Here is a 26,635-nt window from a genome sequence, read left to right as displayed (position 1 = left end):
AGTAATTTATGACAAGTACAACAAAAGGAAAATGAAGCTGCGCAACATGGAGATGATGCAACAAGGATTTAATACTCTGGGTGGCGATTGATGGATTGGTAATTTGTGAACTTCATCCGTATAGCTTCTATACACTTCATCAGCACATACCAGAGAGAGCAACTAGCCGTGAAATTCCTCAAAGCAAACTGATACTCTAAAATCCGCTTTTCATTTCTTTAAATCTATTTTGTAAATGTGCGTACAAGAAGGGCAACTGCATAAGTATAGTCTATGTCTGCCCATACCTGATATTTAAAGGGTCTGTGCATCTGTGCGGATATTTAAATTTTCATAGATATTGGAGAATTATTTTACATATTAGTTTCTTATTTAATGTGACCTTGTCTTTCCCCCATTGCCGTCATTACAAGGTGGTCCGCACTTTCTTGGTGGATTTATAATATGCTAAATACTATTGATAATGCAGCTGAAAAACTGCAAGGTGGGAAAGCAGAAAAGTCTTGAGATAGCCATCATTACTTGATTAATGTGCCAAAAAATAAAATGTTACTTTTAGGAATGGCTTTGGTAAATGCTTCTGCTCTGAGTTTTTTTTTTCTTATATATAGTGAGCCAACCCATACTTTGCTCTGCACTACACAGGAGGAGTGAGACTCCAAAGGGTGCCTAGAAAACATTAAATACAATCAACTTTCGGGTATCATAAAATCAAATATTACTCTTTGGGTAGTGTGACATTATAATAATTTATGATGATGCTGAATAAACAAACTCCCCCCTACCTTGCCTTAACAGAGGCTGGTGTCTGAAGGAGCAAAGGGCAGCTTTACAGGGATAGAGCCTGGGACTAAAAATAGTCCTAACCAGGATAACACCTGGCATCTTCCTTTCAAACATTACGTTAATGCTTGTTCAGGGCCATGCACTTGTAGACTTTTAAATAATTATAACAAAAGATTCATAACTATCCCATTTGTTTACTTCTGGAAATAACTTAGAAAAACGTATCAGAGTTCCAGAGTCGGATTCAATTTATATCATTAAATTATCGCTATCACTTGCATACTTCTGGAATTTTGCTAAGATCCGTCTCAGTGATTGTTATTCTAAATCCCTAGAATAACACAGGCATGACTTTAAATTCCCCCTCATCCATAAGTGCAAGCCTCACATTTGAGTATTTAAGGTCAATGTTTATGTATTTTTAGCATTGGATACTTTAGGAAAGGGGTAAAACCCAAGTCAGTTTTATTTTTTGCCTTCTGTGTCTTGTTCTGGAGGATTTCTTCCTGTCCTAGAGATGGAACAGGAGAAGGCATAACAGGGTTTTAGGCAAGGCAGGAGCTTTGCCTGCCATTGCTTTGATTGACTTTGGTAAGGATTGCAATAGGCATATGGGAAGCCTCGCTTTTGGCATTTTCTTTACTGGCATGGCATGATCCCAATCAGATACCAACTGTCTAATTATATTTTCCTTTGTGTTGAGAGTTATACAGCTCATTTTGCTATTTACAAGGTTTAAGGCAGGAACACGAAGGTGGGCATTGACGGGGCCCAGTCTCCCGCCTGGCTCCAAAAAAGGAAGCGAGGGAAGATCTAGTGATGGAAATTTGCCTTTTGGAAAATTGTCACCTTGATTGTTGTATTAATTGGAAGGTTTCCCCTTGCTTCTTCTGGTACCAAGTCTACAATTCTGTATTTCCCATAACATCTACTTAATTGGAAAGGCAGCAAAAGAACCCCTAATGGGTTGTCTAATTCATCCTAACTCTATTCAACACTAACCCAAAAACACACAACCAGCCTAGTGCCACACAGCCTTTCCATGCCACACAGCCTTTGCAAAAAGAACATTCTAGCAGGGTTATGTGCCTATCGCATATGTTCCTATACCCCATTTACTTCCATTGATGGTCCTAGTGGTGGCTCACATCCATCAAGTAATAAGCAGACAATATATGATGCAGTGCATAGGCCCATCTATAGCACAATGCAGTGCCACGTGACAATGGGGATGGTGTCACCCCTTATTTTGACACCAGGGCATTTGTGTGGCAGACAGGAAGGAGAGGCAGAGAATAATTATTTAAAGTTAATTTGTACTGAGTAAAAAATGTAGGCTGCCATTGTAAAATAAATTGCCTAGTTGTCTTTAGGACTGTATGACCCAGTGACCAAAAACAAGATTGTGGCTCATGAGACCAAAATGACCTTCAAACTTGATCAAAGTAGTTTGGAAGCTAAAGACACAGCATTACATCCAGAAATATAAAATTTTTAGAAGGAAGTCAGTGGTGGAGGCCATCCATATTTCTTCCAAGACAGATTTCTTAGAGCAGTCATTTTCAAGTAAACTGAGATATACATAAATGTAAACATCATAACTGGGGGCTAAACATTATCATCATATCAGTGATTATGCTTAAAATATTTAGTTTTCATGTACAAAGTAGTTACTGTTTTTTTTCTGCCTTTCTGCTCCCATTGCATTAATCACCTTTTAGCAGAAAAAACATTATTTTTGATCCTTGTTCAGTTTTTTGATCAAACTGGTAGTCACCTCTGATTCATTGAAAATTGATTCATAATATTGATGATAAAGATCATCCCAAGACCAGGATCACAAAAAAAAAATTCAGTCCAGGGAGGTCATTCAAGAAATAAATCACTTTTCTGCATTTAGTATAATTTGGGGATTCTGAATATATGTGTTTCTTGGACTTGTGGCAGCTCTGGATGGGTTTTGACTATTGTTAGAGTTGCTTGGTTGGGCACTCAGTTTTGGGTTCAACAGTGGTAATGTGTATAAATTGTATTGTGGTCCTAGGCTGATTAATACTTACCGTAACTATCTCAACTCCTTGCTGCCATCACTTTCTTTCTGATAGGAATAGTAGTTCATCAGACGATCAATATCTATGGGGATGTGGTGGAAAATGCCAAATACTGGCAATCATACAACACAATGGTTTGTTTGTTTAAAGTCCTAATGGGTTATAAAAGTAGCGTGCAGGTAACGTGTTATGGTGGATTGGGGCTCTCCTTTCTTCAGGACTTCTGGAGGTGTCTGGTCATTTGACTAAAATGTGTGGCTTTGGACATCTGTGTCTGGGTTTGGGTTTTAAATGCTATGGTTTGTCTTTTCCAGTTCCAGTAGCAAAAAATGAACACATGGATGAGACATACATTGAACACTGGATGAGATACACCTTAGAACAGTGTTTCTTAACCAGGGTTCCTCCAGAGGTTGCTAGGGGTTCCTTGAGCTGTGACCACTTTGGGCATCTCAGGTCAGTTTAAGTGATATCAATATTTTTTTTTCTGTGAGGGTGACATTCTTCTCAATGGCCAGCAATGTAAGAAGTATTAAGCTAATGTACTGTATGCTGTGGATATAGTAACTACAGAAGGGATTTCCTGAAACCCATATAAAAAAAAAAAAAAGAGATAGGCTGCCTTGGAACATAAAAACGGCTTCTGAAATCCAGAAAAAGTGGGAGTTCCAATCACTCAAAACCTGTTGCAAATACCCTAATATTATTATCAAAAAGGCTCTTAACTAATTTCTACGTTGTGTGACTATTGATGTCATCATTCAGCTTTAAAATATCCTGTTATTGGGGGGTAACTGCAAATTCATAGGAAGATTGCTCACTTGTACATTAACCACAAATATAGAAGGCCAACATGTGGTTTAGCTGATCAGCAAACACAGTAAGATAAAATATCATTTCTAGGTGGGTGGATACCTCACTTTAATGAAAAAATGGCCAGAGTTTGATTTCTATTAAAAAATAGATCTCATCATTTGTCATAATATTTTTAATAAACCCCACAAACTGCCTCCAATATCAGGAGAATGAATTCCATTTGCTGACGCCTTGTGTTTCTTCTAAACATGGTATAGATTCCTAAATAATATTGATTTATAGAATGTCTGCTCTAATGTTACACTTTTCTGTATGATTTCCAAGCCATATAATTCTGATCTGAACCCCCATACACATACTTTCTGCACCCTATACTGGAGACCAAGGCAATTCACTTGAATAATCAGAAGGTGATACGTTGAATTTAACACTTGAATTTTGCAAATCGAGACAATTGTTCATAATCATTTTGGGTAAAATCTTACAATAATACTGCTGTCCCATGATGTTGTTTAATGATCAGGAATTGGGGAGAGGTTGCATTTTTTTATTTTCAATTTTTTGGGTTTTATTGTTTCTATTTGCATATAAAGAACAATTCCACTGAAACCAAATGTCCTTTAAAGCAAAACAGACACTGGCAGCTAATTTTTCTTGTTGTTTTAGTTAAAAAAGAGAAGCTCATTTGCATATTATCCCTAATATTATTTGCTTGAAAAACTGTTATAAATGATTACTAAGTTTTATGTACTCTTCTCCTGTCATGAGAGAATACATGGAAATGTATCAGTTATTTGTGAATGACCCCTATGCTTGTAAGCATTCTCTAGTGTAATGAGTTACATTCAAAGCCTTCTGCAGCCATTTTAATGTGTGTTTACCCTTGCAATGTCATTCCTGTGTCACCGGAACGGATCCCTGTCCATTGCAATGTTAGCTCAGTTAATGAATCCAATCTCAACAGAGGATAAGAAGCTTGTTTGAAATACTAATGGGGAGCGTTCGGTCTGGCGGATGTCTGAGCCCATACAAAGACATTTTCTGCACATTGCTTAGCATTAACAGTCAACAAAGTGAGTTGGTTTGCATAAGAAGCTATCTCTCCTGAATGTATTTGCTGGAATATCATGTTTGTATCATTATATTTATTCATTTGTATCTCCTGTAATGTATATTTAGAATACTGTTTAATTTCTCAAGGGAAACCTATCCTGAGGGTCTTCCACCATTGTTCTTCCTCTAGTTGCCTAGCTTTGGCTACCCCCATGACAGCCCAAGAAGTCTTTCCACAACATTTTGGAGTGTGTCTGTGGAAATATGTGCCTAATATAAGCTGAAGTCAGGTTCTGATGTTGGATGAGAAGAGCTGGATGACAACTGACGTTCTTGTTGATCAAAGTAGAGTTGAAGTCAGGGCTCTGTTGAGTTCCTCTTCCCTAGACCAATCAACCCATGTCTGCAAGTAGCTAGCTTTGTGCACAAGGACTCCATCATGCTGGAAAAGAATGCCACCAAAGTATGCCACCACAGGACACATATGGCTACCGGATAAGCCATTATATGATGCAGGAGTGCAATTATTAAACCAATATCTTCAGGGAAGCAGTGAATTGGTGATAGTTCAAGACAAGGGCCACCAGAAGGTAAGCATAGGGCCTGTGTTTGAACTGAACGTTTTGGATAGATGACTTTGTGGTCACATGGTCAATTAAATATATAACACAGAAAGGAAAGTGTAACTAAATTTGCAGCAGCAAAGGTGCACATGATTAATAAATCACTAGCACTCAAATATGAGACTATATCTTTAAAAGAAAGACCTTTAAAGTAGTTCTATATGTACAAATCTATGAGTTTCCAGTTCTTTCCAGCAATAAGAACAACTGTAGACAAATGAAAGCAAAGACTGACTGTTGTATTATATAAAGAAAGCGAGAAGGAAAGAGAACATCATTGCAGTTCCCCAGCAGCAGTGACACTGCAGAATGCTGTTCAAGACACATTTACCCCCTTCTGCGATACGTGCGGATACGCAGGAGGCCAAGTCATAAATAATAAATGATCATTATTTTTGTAATGTGTTGAGTCACATTAGTTTTCAGTGGAGTAATCAGAATGTCAGACAACATATTAAAGTGGAAACTACTGTCTTCTAGGCTGGATTCATATATTTCCATTGTGTTGCCATTTGTTCTCAATGACAACCCATACAATGGCAACCACAAAAAGCTCACCTCTGGGCAAAAATTAACAACTTTCTCTTCTATCTTCTTCTCCTATTATCCTGTGGGGTTCTGTTTTTTTTTTCTCTTTTTTTTATTTAAGTTATCTTCACCTAAATTCTCCATCCAGGTCCTTTGCCAATGCCGGTTCTGAGAGACTGCTAGTGGTGCAAAAATGTCCATGTTGGACAGTCCCCAACTTTTGCCTTGCATTGACATCACTGATACAGATGCATGTTCTAGATCTTGATAAGACCCCAGCACTGGACAGCCAGTAGGTACATGACTATAGACTTTGTACAGCGCTGCGTAATATGATGGCGCTATATAAATAATGTGTAGTAGTAGTAGTAGTAGTAGTAGTAGGAGGCAACCATTTCACTTTCAAAAGGACCTCAAGAGAAAACTCAGGTTTTAGGAGTTAAAAGAACTCAGCATTTAAGGCAATACATATGGTATAGTAGATAAAGGGCCAATTTCGAGAGACTGAGGCTTACTAATTTTTTCAAAACCCTCAGCCTTAATGCAGGCAGTGCCCCGGCTATAGAGAGAAATAATGCAAGTATTAACTTCCTAGAATTGTGTCGGTGTCAGTATAGAGGAGTGGTAGTTCCTAGTAAGGCTGTACTTTTATGCAGAGCACCCTAGGTAATGCACATATGTAAACTTAATGAATGAAAGGGGCAGGAAGGGAAAAGTCGAGCTGAGACAGAAAGTCCTAAATAATGCTGGATGTCTTCCAGCCAGGAAATGAGCCGTGTTCTATCTGAATTGCCTCAGCTTGTAATACACACTGTAAAAGCTCACAGCGTGCAGTAAAATCAGAGTAAACAATTACAAAAGGAGAGCCTGTTATTTTTGGCCACTTTTTCCTTTTCTTGGGAGAAGGACTGTACTGCAGCCGCAGCCACAACTGTGTGCATCCATATTTACATGTGGTGCAGTTTGCTGCCCATGGGCACATAGCAGCAGTTTGCTTTGCGCTAACTGCACAGTTTTCCACTGTAAGGATGAAAGGTGTCTTACTTTCTCCAAAACAGTCATGTGGCAAACCAAAACAGGTGTATATTTACATTTCCCTGAATCTGTAAACTATACCTGCAAAACCCAGAGCTGTTGATGAATGTTTTAATCAGATTCTTGGCCCCCTTGTTTATTACATCCAAGTATTTTTATCAAAATGCCTGGCAGATTTTGTGTATCACATTTGCGTTGTAACATATGTGTGGGAATGCAACGTGTAGGCTACGGAATACGAAATGGGGCCAAACTTTTCATGCATCATTAGCAAATCCTTCACAAACACAAGGCTTTTCTTTGTTTTTAAGTCAAAGGAAATCATTTTACCAAGGAAGTATTGTACACAGCACTACTCTCTGTATCAGGGAAATAAAGTTACCCTCCTGAGGTTGCTGGGGGTTCCTTAAGCAATCAGCAATTTGTGTCTCTCAGGTCAGTTTAACGGACACAATGATCTTTTTGGCCATCTGTAAAGGTGGTATTCTTCCCAATGGACAGCATTATAAGAGGCATTCCTCCCAATGACTGCCACACTAAAATACTGTGAGTTTTGGATATTGGTATTATTGTCAGAGGTTCCATAAGACCTGAAAGTTTTTTCAAGGGTTCCTCCAAAATGATTGAAAAAAGCTGAGTCGACCCTTATGTACCCATTTCTAGGTCTCTATTCATAGCACGCACTCTGATAGTTTAAAATGATCTCCTGCACTTAACCTGACACTAAACTGTGGCCTGAATCCATTTTTAAATTGTGGGGTTATCTTGTTAAAGGAGGTTAAGCTGTTCAATTAGCAAAGTGAATTACCATTCTGCAAAGGCTAATACATTTAGCATAGTGAATGCAGTGATAATTTACAATCCTTCGTAAAAGGAAGTGTAAAAAAAAACATGATTTTTCCTTTAACATGATCAGATTGCTGAAGTTGGCAGAACTTCACCTCTTTTGCTAAGAGTAGAAAATTATCTCTTGCAAAAAACAACCCAAACTCCTTTGGTGAATCAACTCCTAAATCTTGAGAACTAAAGAAATTAAAGAAAAAGAGCACGAGGCTTGACCTCTTGTTTTCATTATTCTAAAGACTCTATACCCCATTTAAGTATTTCTCCATATACTCTAGCTGTTTCACATAATATGTTATAACGTACTTAACAATCTTCAAGTACATAAAGCTTATTCCAAAATCCATCCTACCAGTTTATTCTCGTGCTTTTATTTCAACACTGACACTCTATTTCCATGTGATGACCGCTGGTCATCTTCATACATGACTGATTTCATAGAAGCGGACTAGCTGAGCTTACGCATTACTTATCTTAACACTGCACTGTTAAAGAAGTTACATTTTACTTTCACTTAAGCCGTATACACACCTGCAATTATTGTGAAAGATCCTTTCCAATGGCAAAAGACTGAAAGATGCATGAATGAGTGCTGTACATACCTTGCATTACGATTGTTCGTCGTCTATTGTCTGTGGATCCGCCAGGATGGTAGTTCGGACGATGGAGAACCGGCGCTGTACACACGCCAAATTCTCACCCGATATCAGGCCTGACCCAATAAATAGGCGCGAACCATAGGACGTGTGTACGTAGCTTTAAAGTGGAACGAAATCTGTGCAACTCACCAATCTGCATTCCAACAAAGGGTTCAGTTCAGCCATCTTTCTTTTCTTCTTCCTCCTACAAACAATATTAGTCCATCCTGTTTGGCCGTGCTGGGATTATGTAACTCCTGCGTGTTCATTTATCCTGGCACATTGCCTGTCCTTTTCTGCAATAATGACCGGCCTGATCATGGAAACTTAAAAGTGGAACTTTAGTTTCACTGGACAGCAGACCAGATGTAAATTTTTCTTTTTACACTGTCTATTTGCTTTATTGTTTGTTGTGGAAAGGAGAGCGATCTTGGAGGGAGGTAGTGGGTAGGATTGGACTTCTAAAGTATTTTCAAATATATTTGATAGAAAAAGAAGACTGCACATTCTGTATGAGAACAGGCATGTATAATGAACTTCAGATGATGCTCCGGGTATCATCAGGCTCTATGTTGAGGCTCCCAGCCCTTGAGATGAACATGGGAAATCAAAATGTAGATGAACAGAACTTGTACGCCACCCCTCCTTGGGACTTAGTGTTATACTGCATTACATGAACAACTGTGTATGTGGCAAATGTGTGCACACTTCTTGTACTTATATTCAAATATACGTTTTTTGGGCATTGCTACATGCTTTGTCAGCCATATTTTTTTACCCCATCAAATGCATCTCTTGGTAAAGAATAATTCCACATGGACAAGAAAATTAGTTTCTGCTAATCAACTTCTGAAATGTCAGTGTGTCACCACTTCCTGGCACTCATTTTGACAAATACTTGGACTTTGGTTCTAGAAGTGACTGTACGTTTTGTGATACTTGCAAACTGGTCATCAGTGCATAGAAAAAGGGTTACCAGCATAGTGATGGTATTTGGAAAGGACATCTGGATCAGAAGGCTGATTGGAACAGATAGTTATCATTAGTATTTTTGGTAGCCGAAAGTTCAGCACCAGGCCAGCTCAGAATTATCTGAACTGTCAGGTTTGGCAAGGTGGCTTCCAGCACAAGATAGGGCAACTTTGAAAGAGGGTTAGGTTGTTTGAATGAACTTTAGGGATTACGTTAGTGCTTGGGTCATCAGAAAGGGGGTTTCAATGTAAAGTTATTCCTCAAATGTAAAGGATCCTTGTTCCTGTGACAACTTCAACGTGGTAATTTATTTCACAGCTTGATGACCCCAATGCATATCCTCATCATTTGAAAATCTATTGGTGGACGTTAACCACAATCCGGCAGTGCCAGTCAGGCCCAGAACAGAACATTTAGTTCCTAGAGTCACTTTAGGTTTCATTTATCTAACTAATCTACAATCGTGCATGGAGCTTCTGTTCTGTAGTTAGAGGGCAAAAAGGCCAGGCAGATGGCCAGAATATGACTTCCCTGCCAGGGTAGGAGTCTGGTGGCTTGGACCAGGCGGTTGAGATCTTTATTTAGATTTTGTGTGTTTGTTCTTTGAGGAGGTACATTCGCATTCCTACACCCAAACATGGAGGATTTGGCCCTTGTGCAGGAGCAAAGCTGCTCGTTTACAGCCTCCTACCGCCTTGTGTATATGTAGTGTCCAGCTGTCCCTCCCTGGTTTACAGAAAGAAAATACTGCTGGCTTTGAAGTTTTGTCTTAGTAGACGTTGTCATTTAAGCAGTGAGGAAATAATGGCACAGATTTAAAATAACCTGTTTACATGGGGCTTGGCAACTAATACCAAAACCGTCTAGCCAATACTAAATACATGGCAGCTGCAACCTAAGTGGTCGCTCTGGGCAATATACTGTAAACACTATTTTGTTTAGTAGATATCAGATACAAACCTGAAAGTATATATAAAGCACAAGAATAAACATTCACAATCTGTATACTCCTAGCTTGTTAAGAAACCTTGTACCACACTTCACTTTTTAATAAAATCTGGATTGTTGAAGTCCTAAATTTCCAACTTTGCAGCCTTTTCCTGTGTACATGCACTAAGGTGATGGATTCATGGTGGGATTCCTGGGTGACAACAGTGGTCAATGTCCTTGTAATATTTGTTGAAAGGGCCAACTGCTGTTTATGTAACAGGGTGACCCTGCGGAAGCACAACAGAGTGAAAAGGCCTGATCATTGTCACCCTATACCAGAAAATGCCTAAGCAATGCTCTTTAATGCAGAATCACACACTATTTTAATGAACGTATCAGATGTAGAAATTTTTCAAATTATTTTGAAGTGTTCAGAATATTGAAGCAGAACTAAAACTCAAGCAGAACCAGACCCTAACTCTAAAAAAGAGAGATCAGGCGGGTACTTTATTGCAGATTAGGCCTTCTACAAAAAATACCCTGACCTGCCTGCCTTTTTAATTACACTCACTTGTCCAAATTCCATCCCAGGCACCGCGGTCTTCTTTCTTCTCTTCTTGGTTCCAGTCTTCGACCATCTTAATAAGCTGGGCTGGGATGATATAACTCCTGCACATGCATGCGGAAATTAATTCAGTCCAGACAGCCCCTGGAATACCTGGCACTCACCTGTCCCCATTCCATCTTGTGCAGAATGATGGAGGACAGTGATCTCCTGTCGCTTCTGGAATAATTAACTTGTCTAATTGCATTGTTATTTTTGCTGAACTATAGTTCCACTTTAATTGAAATTCACTGATAATTGTTATATTCCTTGGTCACATTATGAAAATGATAACTTCATCAAATGATCAGGTAGATATTTGCATGCCTTGGATAAAGTTGTGTCCTGGCATTTTGTTGTATTTGCATTTAGGAAATTGTGTACCATTTTTTCAGTACCGGTTAACTACAAGGATTCCGGGTGCCTTATCCCATTCTGAAAACAAGGGATAGAAAATAAAACTGATGTCTATGTGTGACAGCGCAGGGACACGAGTGGCTCAGACGTCAAGGAAACTGTGAAAAAGAATGATGGTCACTTAACTAACAGATATCTGTAACTGAACTACTGCTAAGGATGAAATGGACAGTAGCCCATGCTGGGAACATCACAATCCCTCCCATGATGACCCCAGCTCTCCACCTCTATAAATTATCGGCATCATAAACAATATAAACAGATCTATCTTTGGTCTAGGAAAATAATTTCCATCCTGGATGACCGGCTCAGTTTAGTCATCATCATATGATCATCAACACGGGCCAAGGTGAAGACGCAGAGAATATCTGCAGCCATTACATACAGTATACTCTGTTCTGTGCAGGTGTGCATAGAATATTAAGAGCAGAGGTGGATGCATTTAGAATTTGGAAGCTAACGTATCCAAAGAGGGATCAAGAACAATTTCTAGCTTTGGGAAAGTTTTTATTTGGGCAACGGCATGCATTGCATACAACAGATTGACATGTTACATAATGACGACAAGAGTGCAATGATAGTATTTCAATATCTGACGTATTACAGTAGTGATATCATCCCTAAAGACGTACAGACCAGATAATTGTCTCTGAAAGGATCTTTTGTGATGGTTTACAGATGAACAAAAAAGCAATGTACACACAGTGACGTGCTGTTCTATGGAGAGGGGAAGGTGGAGGATGAGCAAGTGCCACCCCAATGCAACCTCTGCTATATGAATGCACATTGGTTGTTACAATCAGTTGGCAAAGAAAGATTCCAGGGGATCTCGGTACACACGTCAATCATCTGATATGTGTATGTACCTTAAGGGATCATGTACATAATGTGTTAGGTTTGGAAGATGCAGTAAATCTTTCTACTCTGGTTCACATCTATGCAATCATAATATCACAACTGCAAAGATGTGCTCTGTGCTGTGCTTTGCAGTACAATGAGCCTGGGCAGCCTTTTCATCTGCAGTGCATGCAATTTTTTTTTTCATCAGCAAGGTATGTGGGGATTCCATTTAGGATGAATGGTACTAAAATGCACCAATGTGTTATCTTGTGGCACATTACCCAAGGGATGACTTTAGCCCTTCTTATTGAAAACTTTACGGTTTAAGCTAAGTACACACTTGCAATAATTATCGTTAGAAAACAAACAACTAACGAATATTCACGATTATTTTGAACGATCGTATTGTGCACAATTCTGTACATGTTGTAACAATACTATCGTTCAAATATAATCCACCAAAAGTGTACACACGCTAGATACAATTGATATTGAACAATGGAGGAAGTGACACGTAAAGGAGAAAGTGTACTGCGGAACCATCCACGATCACTGAACGACCGTACACACAATAGATAGTGAACAATCATCGCTCAATCAGATCTGCTGGGACGGTCGTTCGTTTCCAGCGAGAATCCTTGTTTGTTGGCGTCGCTGTGCGCTTTTTTTGTTAATGATTATCGGACGATTGGACGTTAGTCGTTCGTGTCCAACGATGATTATTTCAAGTGTGTACACAGCTTTAATTTTCTAGCTTCTACACTGGGCTCCATGACAGCCATGTGGGTTGCTGTGGCTAATATTGCACCAATATGGTTGTGCGATATGAAATATGCATTGCCTGGCCAAAAAAATGTCACACACTCTAATATTTCATTGCATCTTCTATAGCTTTGATTGTGGCACACATTCACTGTAGTATGGTATTAATAAGCTTACAATGTCACATTTATTTTCATCCAGGGTTGTATTCCTTTTTACCAAAAGCTTGTATTGATGATGGGAGAGTCAGAGCGATGTGTAAAGTCTTCTCCAGCTTATCCCAAAGATTTTCTATGGGGTTCAGGTCTGAACTGTGTGGTGGCCAATTCATGTGTGATAATGACGTCTTGTGTTCCCTGAACCAATATTTCACGAGTTCACCCTGATGAATCCCAGCAATGTCATCTTGGAATATGTCTTTGGCATCAGGGACGAAAAAATCCAATGATGGAAAAATCTGGTCATTCTGCATATTTAGGGAGTCAGCTGATCTCATTTTCTGTTCACATAATGTTGTTGAAACTGGACCGGACCAACTAAAGCAACCCCAGACCATAACACTGCCCCCACAGGCACCCCAGACCATAACAGTGGCCCCACAGGTACCCCAGATCATAACACTGCCCCTGCAGACACCCCAGACCATAAGACTGCCCCCACAGGCACCCCAGATCATAACACTGCCCCCACAGGCATCCCAGACCATACCACTGCCCCCACAGGCACCCCCAGATCATACCACTGCCACTACAGGCACCCCCAGATCATACCACTGCCACTACAGGCACCCCTAGATCATAACACTGCCTCCACAGGCACCCCAAACATTTCACTGCCCCTACAGGCACCACAGATCATAACACTGCACCCAAAGGCCCCCCAAACATTTCACTGCCCCTACAGACAGCCCAGAACATAACACTGCCCCCACAGACCCCCTAGATCATAATACTGCCCCCACAGACACTCCAGATCACAACACTGCGCCCACAGGCACCCCAGATCATAACACTGCCCCCACAGGCACCCCAGATCATAACACTGCCCCCACAGGCACCCCAGATCATAACACTGCCCCATCATAACACTGCCCCCACAGGCACCCCAGATCATAACACTGCCCCCACAGACACTCCAGATCACAACACAACCCTCAAAGGTTTGGAGACTTTTATTGGCCAGGCTTTGTTTCACTGTTGTATTTAGCTGTTTGCTGAGAGTTCAGTTTGAAAGGTATCCTGGTTTTGACCTTTACAAGCCATATTGATTGTGTATAGTGGAGCTCAACTGTTAGGCAAATAGCTCTGCGGTTCTGGCTTAGAAAGGCTGAGCATAGAGAAGTAATAACCTGGCACTGCTACAAATGATCTCTAAGTGCACTTTAGTTGTTGTTATCATTGTTTAAATCTTGGTAAGCAGATTTAAATATCAAGGGTAAGATCTCCTCACCATGAGGGATTGCGAGTCAGCTTCACCATATCTCTTAGAGGTATACCTCATACCTCTTTGAGGTTCGGCGGTAGTTCTTTATTTCAAAAGCTAAACAGACTTATATTGGTTATAAGTATATATAGTATATTGGAACTGATACCATTGGATAAGCAGTAGACATTATTAGGAAGCCTGCACCTCTATAGAACTGGACTGTTAAATGTCAATGGAATATAAAATAGTGTACCATATTTTTTAGCACCCCACCTCTTTGATTGTAAGCTCTTCTGAGCAGCGTCCTCTCCCCCTCCTTTGTCACTGTCTGTATTTGTCTGTCATTTGCAACCCCTATTTATTGTACAGTGCTCCATAACATGTTAGCGTTATATAAATACTGTTTAAAATTAATATTAATATTTACACCTTCTCACCACACAAGCAATGCAGCACAGGACAAAGTTAGGTAATGCACTAACATGCTGACCAACTACACAGCTGTAAGTGCAGAATGCAACTTTTTTGGTACGGTATGGTGTTATAAATGAGATGCCTGAACACAAAGCACTGCAAGGTGCGTTATTAATTGTGAACATGGCATTATAGTGTGAATTCTTAAAATTAGCTTTCCTTAAGTAATTGTAAAAAAATGGAACCCGGATTAGGGCAGGGTTCTCCCCTACACCTGTGATAATGTCTGCATCTATCTGTCATTTGCAACCCCAATTTAATGTACAGTGTTGCATAATATATTGGCGCTATATAAATACAGTATATAGCAGCCCAGTGGCAGCTGCAAAAGCAAATAAAATCTTGAAATGTGTAAAAAAGGAAAAAGGGAACACATGATACCAGTGTAGTGCAGCCCCTGTATAATATATTTGTATGACCACATAGTGAACACCATGGTTTAAAGGAGGACAAGTAAAGTGTAACTTTTGCCAAAAGAAATATGGACATATATGATTCAGCCTGTCCCTAACATTAACACAGCATTTTATTAAGTCCCCCCAGCAACATAGTTATGTTGATCTTGCCAGTAGATCTGTAATGTTTCTAGTTCTTTTCAAGGTAGTGGTGTATAGCCAACATATAGGAATGAAGAGGGCTGCGGTGCATTTATGCAGAGAAATGTTGCTGGAAAGGCTATGCAATCTATTTATAAAGCAGCGAATCTGACATTCACTAAAACATTACCTGGTGGGGAATCAATTACTGGCATTGAAACACATGTGCCTGGAAGATCCTCCACTAGGGAATGTTACAGTGAATGTCAGATTTACTGCTATATAAATAAACCCCAATGTAGCATGGGGCAGGGTGGGACAGTACAGTTGGCCACATGGCAGGCTGCATTCAGAGGGACTTAACCTTTTAAAACAGAGAAAACCCTAACAAAATGATATTTTATCTTCCAAAGCATTCTCTAATATAAACAGTCATTTTTTTTTAATATTTGGTTTCATTATGCTTTCATCCGCCGCTGCATCTCGGATGCTGCTGATGCCTTTTTACAACCTCTGCCTGCATTCTAGTGATGGCTGCTGGACATTTTTCAGGACAGGTTTCCTTATTGTGACAACTGTCAGCCTCTTGTAGTGACTATTGGAAGCACATGTGACAGGGTGACAACACAAAACAACAATTAGGAGACAGGGCAGAGAAATTTCACCCAAAACCAAGAAATGCCAGACCAGGAACTTTCATAGTACAATTACTTTGTAATAATATAATAAAAGTTTTGGAGGTAAAAATATTTAAAAAATGCTTTGAAAATGACAATAATAGGTTGATAATACGAGATTTTAGCAATAAAGTTTCATATACTTTAACTACTCTCCTGTTTATAGAGCTCAATAGCTGAAGTTGAGAACACACACAATCAGAGGAATGACTCCGCCCCTTTATGCTTTGTGCAGGTCAATACAATTTATGTAAGAAACTTTATTACTTTATTAAATAAATTAGAAAAATTGGAATATTATTTATACAACTGTCTCAAATCTGTTACAGCAACCCTTTAAGGCTTCGGGAAATAAAACTTGAAATATTATTTACTGCTATGTGCAGCGTATTATGAGAAGCCGCCTGCTTGTCCATACTTGCTCTAAGTGACAGCACAGGGCTTAGAGTTAAGTCCAGATATCCATCTCAGTCTCTCGGCAAACATCCTTCTGCCCCCTCCAGGAGAACAATTGTTTGGCTATGATGAAGAAGAGATAGCAGGACATGTATCCTCCAGAGGAAGCCCGGGATATTGTATGCTCAGACCTCTTCCATCGCTGTCTCTTTTAACCTTCCTGGTTTGTAGAATGGGCACATAAGAAAAAAATAATGAACCAATAATAAAATATCATCTAAAAAGTATCCAAACCCAAAAACAAAAAAATCATATATTGCAGCTTACTGGTTCCGAAACGTGATGGCCGCATTCAGGATTTCTTCTTCTTCTTCTTTACCCGGTCATCCATCTGTCCTGGTGACAACATTTACTTATTGAACTTTATGAAGAAACCTCATAACCCAAAACAGGAAGACTTGTTTTAGGATTACAGAACATCTCCCACTCTTTTCATAACCATATTATTGGTGGGAGGTGAACTGGGCAGAGCGTATAACCCAGCTTGTGATATTGCTCTACAGGAACTTGTAAGCTCAGTGGATTCTAGCAGGATCAATGGTTTTATTTGTCTGAACTTATCCAACAGATATAACCAAATGCTCTCCGTTGTATATTTAACAGATCAAATACATTTTTAAGGTTTACATACAATTATAAGTTCATATTAGGAACAGATTTAGACCTGTGGCAAGTGCAAGCGATCCAGCTCGGCTCCTGGTGGCTTGCACCCCGCTGGTTCCTAAATTGGAACTAAACCTGTCCCTGTTCATTTGCAGGTTCCTCTACTTTCGTCCTTCCTCTCTTCTGCATTCTTCGGCCATCTTGATTGGCCTGCCTGGTATGGCATCACCCCCACCGAGGCATGCAGAAGTTGATGCAGTCATGACACCCGCAAAGGAAGCCAGGATTGCCAGTTGTGGTATCCCTAAACTGCACAGCTGGGTGGTAATTAGGCAGGTAGGAATAGGTATTATTATTATTAATAATAAACAGGATTTATATAGTGCCAACATATTACGCAGTAACCCCTATTTAATGTACGCATGTACATTAAATAGGGGTTGCAAATGACAGACAGATTCAGACAGTGACACAGGAGTAGAGGACCCTGCACCGAAGAGCTTACAATCTAAGAGGAGGGACATCGCCTATCCCTTCCTGCAATAAACACCTGCCTGATTGCCAGTTTTCAGTGCCACTTTAAAGAAACAGTGTTCTGTCTGCTCAATAAACACAAATTGACCCATAAACAGCCAGCAGTTATCAGAACTGACCTACTCACTGCCATCCTCATTCATTCTCTTTTTTTTTATAATTCTCTTTATCAGACTATCAATTAGATTGCAGCAGAGATTTTATAGTCATGATGTATCCAATTGTCTTTTTGAAGTCAGCTTCATTCCAGAGCAGTAAAAGAACAAATTATATTATTATTTCTATTAAAGTAAATCTGTTGTGTTTCACATTCAGGGCAAAGTGACAATTCCTGATAGCTAGTTTCAAATTCCTTTCACCATTGTTCTACAAAATCATTGTTAAATGTAATTTTTAAGAACCGCAGAGTCATAAGTCCAGCTCTGCACATAAAAGACTCCCTTGTATGTATTTTACCTGCATATGTAGCTGCCTGGTGTTTGGCATTAAAGTAATAACATATATTGATTTTTTTTATTGATTGATACATTGATATTCCTTTATATCACTCTGCAAACTGTTTTTTATTTTTGTATTCAAGACCTCTCCTGACTGTAGAAACATTCCATTTTTGGCATTTTCTGTTGGTTAGGTTTGAATGTAATGTAATGATAGCTCTGCTCTAAAAATACATCCCAACAGACAGGTTTATGAATTTAGAGTAATAAAGAGTATGAAATCCTCATGATCCTTGTAATTGGGGGTTGGTGTCCTTTGTCTGTATTTTTTTGCTAAAAGATATCTTTTTTCGTATGTTTGAGGTTGTGAGGTATGTACATGGATAAGAAAATGAACATTGCTACAAGAATGAATAGGCTTATGTTCACACTAGCCATGAAGTTGCAGTGTGGTTACAGCTTCCCCATGCCTGGGAATTGCTGCTTCTGGGGAGATGCTACATGCAGCTTTTCTCGGTGGTAGCCCCATGGAGAATGAATAGGGGAGGGGGTTGGTACTACTACCAACCACTGCTGCCAGCTGTGTGCAAATGTACAGAAGGACCAGCTGGCAAAAGCCCGCTGCTGGGAGCCGTCTGGCACTCAATCCCAAAGCAGGTCTGAATCTGCCCTATTTTTATATTTTACGTGCCTATAGTTCAATGTCAGATGGCAGTTATTGTGGAAAAATGCAAGGGTATGTACCAAGGTTGTTCACTGAATGAAATACAGCTAGAAAAAACAAAGCGGTGATTAACAGAAAGCTAAACAACATCACCTAATGGCAAACAGCAGGTGCAAAAGCAAACAACATTTTGAGGGTTGTACAGTATTTTCCCCAAATAGAAGTGTACACAGGGACAGATTCTCCATCAATTCCTATCCATGTTTATTTTGGATCATCCCACCCCATCCCTTAATGAATGGGGCCAGGTTGGGATAGATGTAGATTCTGTCCTGGAATACTATATACAGTACATCAGATGCAAGACCATCCACAACCATTAGATTATGAGCATAACATTGCATGGGACATAGGAAATTCGACGTTGGTAGCAATTAAACAAATAAAAAGAATGGATGACTCAGTTGAAATACAAAAGTTGTGAAAAAAAAAAACTTAGACGCAAAATAATTAAAAAGTATACCAATGTCAAAGGTCATACTAATATTCACCAAATTCATTATTATGTACACCAATGTCCAAGGTCAGTATTACAATAAACCAAATTTTGTAAGCCAAAGAGTACATAAGGGACAAAGTTTTTCCATCACTAGTAATAGGTCCTTAAAGTTATCCAATCCCAACCACAAGAATCTCATGTCAGTCTTGACATGCTTATGCAATATCCTAAAATGTTTTTAATCTTTTTCAAAATAAACATTTTGCCATCATTAAGCACGTGCACTTATAGAGTTTTGAAAGTTCCCAAGCTATGTTCTTGAATTGTCACCTTGTCTCATATTGCATTGGGATGCAATAATGATGAATAAAAAAGGTAACAGTATTTTATAGGGAAAAAAATATAGTTATTAATGACATGTAGAGTCTTCCAAGAAGTACAGCGCTGCGTAATATGTTGGCGCTATATAAAACCTGTTTAATAATAATTAATAATAATAAAAAGTGCTTAGATCTATTGTCAAAGAAGGGAATTGCAGTTCTTGCTGTACATAGAGAACTGTCTCCAAAACAAATAATTATAAAACCGTATTGAAGGCTCAATATCCGAATGTCCTTGTAGCCCAGTCACCTTTATTGATCAGCAGAGGTTTCATCAGCCCTGCTGGTTATTTCTTTGGTATAAAAATTGTAAAAGCGCAACTTGTCTTAGAAAAAGCAGATCAATAAATCAAACACCACAGATCTAACTAGCTACAGCCGGTCATACAAGACTTCATTTTCCTGGTTCATAGAGCAGTTTGTTTTATGTTTTTATCAAATCGGTTATAATTAATATATTCTCTAATATCTTGATTATTCTGACAAAAGTGATAAAAATGGAGTATGGTGCGTTGGTCTGGTTGGAAAATTCCAGCAAGCTTCTGGCAAGTTTTCTATCCCCTGTGATCGATCTTTGCAATAAGAACATTTTAGAGCATGTGCACATTTACTTATCTGTTCTCACCTGTTGAACCATGCATTAATTGTTGAAGGACATTGGTTGACATTTATATCGAATTAACGTGTGTCAACATTTTCTAACATCACCATATTTAGAAATTTTAGATGGAGGTCAGTATTAGTAGACTATATATTTCTTTCAGTGCAGATTTCCTTTAAAACCTGGCCTCACCTCTACCACCCACAAGGTCCCCCTCCCTCTGTGTGTGCACTTACTTTTGGGTGAGTCATATGACATAAAGGCCCTAATTTATTAAACCTCCCCATAGCTAGAGAAGACAGACTTTTATCAATGAAACTGGGTGAACCAGCAAACCTGGAATGGATTTTCTAAAAGTTGTTTTCTATTTGTTAGCAAATGTTTTCAATTCTTGACCAGATTCATTCCAGGTTTGTTGAATCACCCAGCTTTACTGATGAAAGTGTATTCTCTCCAGCTTTGGAGAGCTTTAATAAGTCAAGGCCAAAGGGTCCATTTATTATTTTTCTCTCTTTGGTCCTCAGAATGCTTTAAGTAACACTGATGTAATGACACATAGTGTGCAGGGCACTATGGTGATGTCCTCACAGAGTTCCTGCACCCTCTGGGCATCAATGAGCCCAGAAGAAAGACATAAGGTATTAAAAAAAGGTATTAGTATTGGGGGAAAGCTCTGAGAAAGAGCTGAGTATTGCAGCCTGGGCTACTTTTTTATTTTAAGGAGCTGCTGGGGACAATTTTATTTTAAAAACATGCTTGTCCAGACTTCAGAAATAATACAATTCACAATCCCCTTTGACCTCACAATGCACTCTAGCAACAGTCGCGTACCCTAATCCAGTCACTGAAGTCCTCTGAGAATCCTAATATTCGTATTATTTGCAATGTATATTGTACATTTTCCATTTATCAGTGAGGTTTCAGCAATGTAGGACATCCAGGCCATTAAGTTTCCTGGCCTTGTAAGCGGCTTTGGAAGGAACAATGTCCGTGCACTTTTCCAGCCATTCCTCAGGCCTGGTGCACAGCTCCCTCGTTTCACGGTCTTAGTTTTCACTCTAGAATGTGTCAGTCTCTCAGATTGTACAAGGCAACAAGGTTTTGGGTTACCAATAACCACCACGGGGCTAAATATAGGCTGCGTCCAAAGCTCCAAAGTGCTGACACTTCTTGGAAAAAAAAAATCTTGCAGAGTCTCTCTCAGCAATCCCTCATTTACAACCCCTCTTCCTCCTTGGCCCCTGCACCTCTCTCCAAAAAACAATACTGCAAAGGGCAATCAATCATACACTAGCAACTGTGCAGCTGCAGGGACACTCACTGAAGCCCAACTAAACTTTTAGCCTAAAACAATAAAATCCATTGTGTGTAAAAAAAAAATATTTTATGGTTTGTTGTGTTACTAAAGCAGCTACAGCATAAGCAGAAAAGCCTGTTCCATGCCAGTATGGTGTAAAGAAGACCATTTCTTTCTATGTGTATGCAGTGGTCACTCTGCAGAGTTCCAGTACAGGGCACTACTGACTAAGATCTATAGTTCTGCAATCAGAAAAGTTCAAATCTCTCTGCTGATTGGAGAACTCTGGCTAAGCAGGTGGAGTGTTGGATCTCTGCAGATTACAGCTTCCACATAAAGAGCCAAGGTCCTTTTTTGAAGCAAGCCTGCAGAATGTACTATATATATTGTATCTGTTTCTAATGAATGGAAGAATTAGGCAAACTTGCAAATCATGATACACTTACCTCTAGTTTGTCTTCTTACACTGATGTCCGGCTGGTGCTTTATGACACTGCATCACCCCCAGCACTGCCACCTTCTTTTTATCCCCCTCCTGAGTGGCAGAAGTGAAGACTTCTTGACCATTGGGTAGCCATTGATGATGTGACTCCTGTGCATGCAGGCTGGAGTTACCATATTGGCACCAGGCTCCTGCTATTGATGCCCATCATGTGAGATAAGTGTATGTTGCATTGTGCTTGCACCAAAGGAGGCATACACACTAAAAAAAATATGATAACTGGGGAAAAAAAAATCAGCAGAGAATTATAATACCCTAAAACTGCAACTATTTTATTTTCAACATCAGTACTTCTTAACAGAGCCCTCTACCAGTGCCAAAATATTCAGTGCCCAGTCCATACTATTATTAATATTATTAATAATAATAATAATAATAATAATAATTATATTATTAATAATCATGGTTAATTTAGCACCAACATATTACGCAACAATCTGGTTTCATTTTGCTTCAAGAATTTTAGTGCTTTTGAGGTCCTTCTGAAAGGTATAGAAAATATTTGCTTGTATTGTGACTATTGCCCCATTTATATCAGCCCTGATGTAGGTGCTTTGTGGTTTTGCATGTCTGATGACTAATAGAGGTTGTGACAGATTTTTATGCACGTGCAGCACATAGCTAAAATTTCACACCTGATACATTTCTGGTTTTTAATATAGATATGTAGAGCGGATCTCTTGGTCTGACATTAATCTGTTCTAAGCCTGGCTGCTATTACAGAAGCGTGTTCACAGTACAAGAATACTGAGCTCTTACTATGCATAACAACCACAGACCAGTCAAGAGGCTAACGACAATCTATCCCAATTTAACTCCCCAGTGAAATTTACCGATGTTGGGTAAACCAGAGTCCCCTCTTCATCACCAAATTTTATTTTAAGTAGGCACTAATATGATGGTTTTGGTTTCAACAGGGGTTAGCAAACTTTTTTTGGCTACTAGGCCATTTTAGGAGGTCAAGGAGGCACACTAGGCTGGACTCTCGAGTCCTGCGCTGATGGTTCTGCCCCCCACCAGGAACGCCCCTGAACGGAAATCCCTTTCTTCCGCAATGCATGCAGAGGATAGGGAACGCCCCTTAAAGGAAATCCCTCTCCTCCTCTCTGATTCAGGGGGGAGGGAATGACCCCTTACCCTTTACCTCTGCATGCGGCTCCAGGTTGCCAACCCCTGCCGGCCGGGATTGGGCAGGATCGATTAGGGGGGCATTAGGTCAGAATGGACTACTGGCTAGTTTGCCTACCCCTGGTTTAAAGTATAGTAATATTATTTACAAATTAAATGAATTAATAAAATGTATAAAGGCAAAAAAAAGTTTGCATATCATTAAAAAAAAAAAAGTAATAACTAAGGGAAGAGGGGGTTATTAAGAACTAATTAGGGTAAATTAGTGGTTAATAAAGGGATACATGTAACTAACTTTTATTAACACAAATGTTAATTTTTAATTGCATAGGCTTTGGTTATACAGGAGCTGCTGTGGGCAGACAGACTCTCAGATTTTACTGCTAGTAATATTTGTAGAGTTGAGATCTGTATATCACGATTGTATACCACAGAATGCTGCAAACATTTGTAGCAATCAGGTTATAAAGGAAATACTGGTGCTAAGTGGGGAATGGCATTACACTGGTGGTCAAGGGGGAAGGTCCCTTTACTTTGGTGGTTGGTGGAGAAAGGCCAACTTACATTGATTATGAATGAAGAAGCACTTCCTTTCATTGAGGTGAGTGCAGAAATGCACTTATACCTTGGTAATCATTGGAAAAGTTTTGCTTACATTTGTGGTTATTGGGCCATCTTACACTGGTTGTCAGTGCTTCCTTCCATTGGGGGCAGTGTAGAAAAGACCCCTTTTCATGGTAGTCAGTGAAGAAGTACACCCTAACTTTGGTGGTCTGTGGAAAAAAGACCCCCTTCCACAGTGGTCAATGGAAAAGTGCACCCTTACATTGGATGACAATAGAGAACTGGTGACATTGGTAATCAGTAGAGAAGTGTTTCCTCACATATAGGAGACTATATATGGACTGTGTAAAGTGCACCGTGATATATTGGCACCATAGAAACACATAATAATAAAAATAATAATTGGTTGTGTGAAAAGTAGTGCCCGGTCTGATTAGTAATCAAAGTGAGCTAAGCAAAATGAACCACTGATGTCAGTGGTTACTTAACTTAGATGAGTGACCCCACTGCACCCATGCTCTGGCTTTGCCGAATTCCATTGGTGCCAGATCTAGACAGGCCAACCATGAATCTGCCCAGGACAGCTTGGACACAAGCTAAACATTTCCAAGTCACCGGATACAAAACTCCTTATTGCCCCCCACCATATTGCCCATAGTACCCCACTGCTCAAAGCTAACATACAAATTGGGGGTAATTTCCATCCATGCAAGCACCGTATATTGCATCACATTAGGTGGCCGGGTGCAAACTCCTGCGTCTACCTGTCTGGCGATACAGTCTGTAATAGAAAGCGATGGGTGTTTCATGCAAATAGAGATTCTCACACAAAGAAAAATAATTCCGAATCTTGTCACTTCACATGACAGGTAATTTACCAGTTTACATAATTGTACTACATGCCGGATCATTATATCACAGCACAGAATGGAAAATACATCATGAGCCTATTATTAATGTATACTGATAGCAGCGTGAAGAGGACATGGATTGTGCTGGATATACTGCGGAGTATCTGGTCCTAGGGGTTTGAATGTGATGCTCTGGGGGTCCTTCTATCTGAATTCCAAGTGGACCAGTTTTTAAAATTCACAGCTCACATGAACTAGTAAGGCATTTGTTTGCATTATCAAATTACATATTATAAAAATTACCCCTGTCTTGCCATGAATAGAAAACTAGTGGGGCCCCTGTGCAGATCTGTCTTGTGGGCCTCTCCCCAGCACCTCACCAAGAAAAGATGATAAGCTTAGATATTGCTGGAAGAGTTTTTTCACCTTCCACAGACTGGGGGCACTCTTGCGCAACCCTAGCCTGGCACCAAGGGATGGATAGGTAGTTTGCACAAACAGGGTTCTGAGCGCACAAAATCCAGGCAAGGAGGGAAGAACGGTGGGTCTGCAGGCTGACATAGAACCTTACATTCTGCTCAGGGGGTCCCAACTGGCTGAAAAGTATCTAGACCATTGTGCAGTGGCACATCTTGAACACTGCTATGTCCACCCTTTTCTTTAATAGGTATTATAAAATGAATTGTATTTTTGTAACCAAGAAGGTGTAAGTGTCTGCATTTGTTCTGGTCCCCGTACAACAGGGCTAGAGTGGGAGAAGAAGAAGCAGTACAAGGAGCAAATCAGTTTATGTGCTGACAAGAAGCATACTGAGAGGAGGGAAAGCAGAGTAACAGAGAGAGGAGCTCATGACTGGTGGCTTCAGGATGATGGGGGCTCAGGGAAAGTGGAATAAATGATACTGAGGCTATTCAACTGAGGACATCTAGTGGCAGAAAAAAAATATTGGGAAGTTCTTTCTCTAAAGTAGATATTGCAGAAAAATTAGTTTAATTATATCATTGTGTAAGTGGCAATTTATACAAATATATTTGCTTTAATCACATGGCCTATAGCAACAGGAAAATTGTAAGGGTCTATTGCTTGAAAACAGACAGCCCTGGTCTTGTTGACATGTGTGCAAAGCACAGAATTAGCAATGCACAACCTTTGTGTTAAAAGGGAGGCCCAGCCTGCAATCTATGTCCTGTAGAGATGTGATAAAGGTTGGTAGGAGCAATTATTCATCAGAAGAAAGTTTCTGCAGAAGACAATCTGGGATTACTCTGGATTGGTAGATCATTTTGTTTTAGCGTATTGTCGATCCATTTAAAAGTGTTAGACTTAGGGAGGGGTTCAAAAATATTTTTTTCATGGTTGCATATTTTTATAGTGCATGATATCACCAGCATGGCAGTGGTGACATTTTCATGTACGTCTACATACCACTATAATGAAATGTGGGAAGTAAAGAAAGCAGAAAACACTGGCTGTAATAGTTACTTTGTACAGTGTAATCAGATGAAATGTAAATCTGCAGCAGCATGCCTGAGACACTTAATGGTGCAGTTACACCTCTACAACTATAATTATTGCTGTTCTGCAGCTTGTCAATGGCACTGAGTCATTTTATAACTCCACATTCACACCATGGGCACTACATCTCTCGGTAAATCTCTGTGTATGAAAAGGTCTAGAAAACGTGTATCTGCAGAGATGGAGACATAATCCTGCCCCTGTACTGTCTGGAGGAAAAGACGTTTAATCTCCGGATAAGGAAGGGATTCTTCACTGTAAGGTCTGTGAAAATGTAGAATTGGCCTTCTTAGGAAGTAGTTAAAACGTGTATCTGCAGAGATGGAGACATAATCCTGCCCCTGTACAAAGCATTGGTCAGATCACATCTGGAATATGCAGTCCAGTTTTGGGATATTGCAGAATATGAGAGAGTGCAGAGAAGGGTAACTAAACTAATGAAAGGAATGGAGGAGCTCAGCTATGAGGAGAGATTAGCCGAACTGAATCTATTCTCCTTTGAGAAGAGACATTTAGGGGGGATATGATCATCCTGTATAAATATATATAAACGGTCCATATAGAGAACTCTCTTCCCAATTATTTACTTTGAGA

At 39.6% G+C, this 26,635-nt stretch overlaps 1 protein-coding gene across 2 annotated transcripts in view; it reads left to right on the top strand.

Annotated features, from left to right (window-relative positions):
- The window catches only part of SPEG (striated muscle enriched protein kinase), a 165,175-nt gene that overhangs the window by 840 nt on the left and 137,700 nt on the right, over positions 1–26,635 (top strand). The window lies entirely within an intron of this gene.

This window comes from Pyxicephalus adspersus, chromosome 7 (genome assembly GCF_032062135.1).
Source record: "Pyxicephalus adspersus chromosome 7, UCB_Pads_2.0, whole genome shotgun sequence".
NCBI lineage: Eukaryota > Metazoa > Chordata > Amphibia > Anura > Pyxicephalidae > Pyxicephalus > Pyxicephalus adspersus.
The sequence above is the reverse complement of the archived record's forward strand: the minus strand, read 5'-3'. Positions and strand labels throughout refer to the sequence as shown.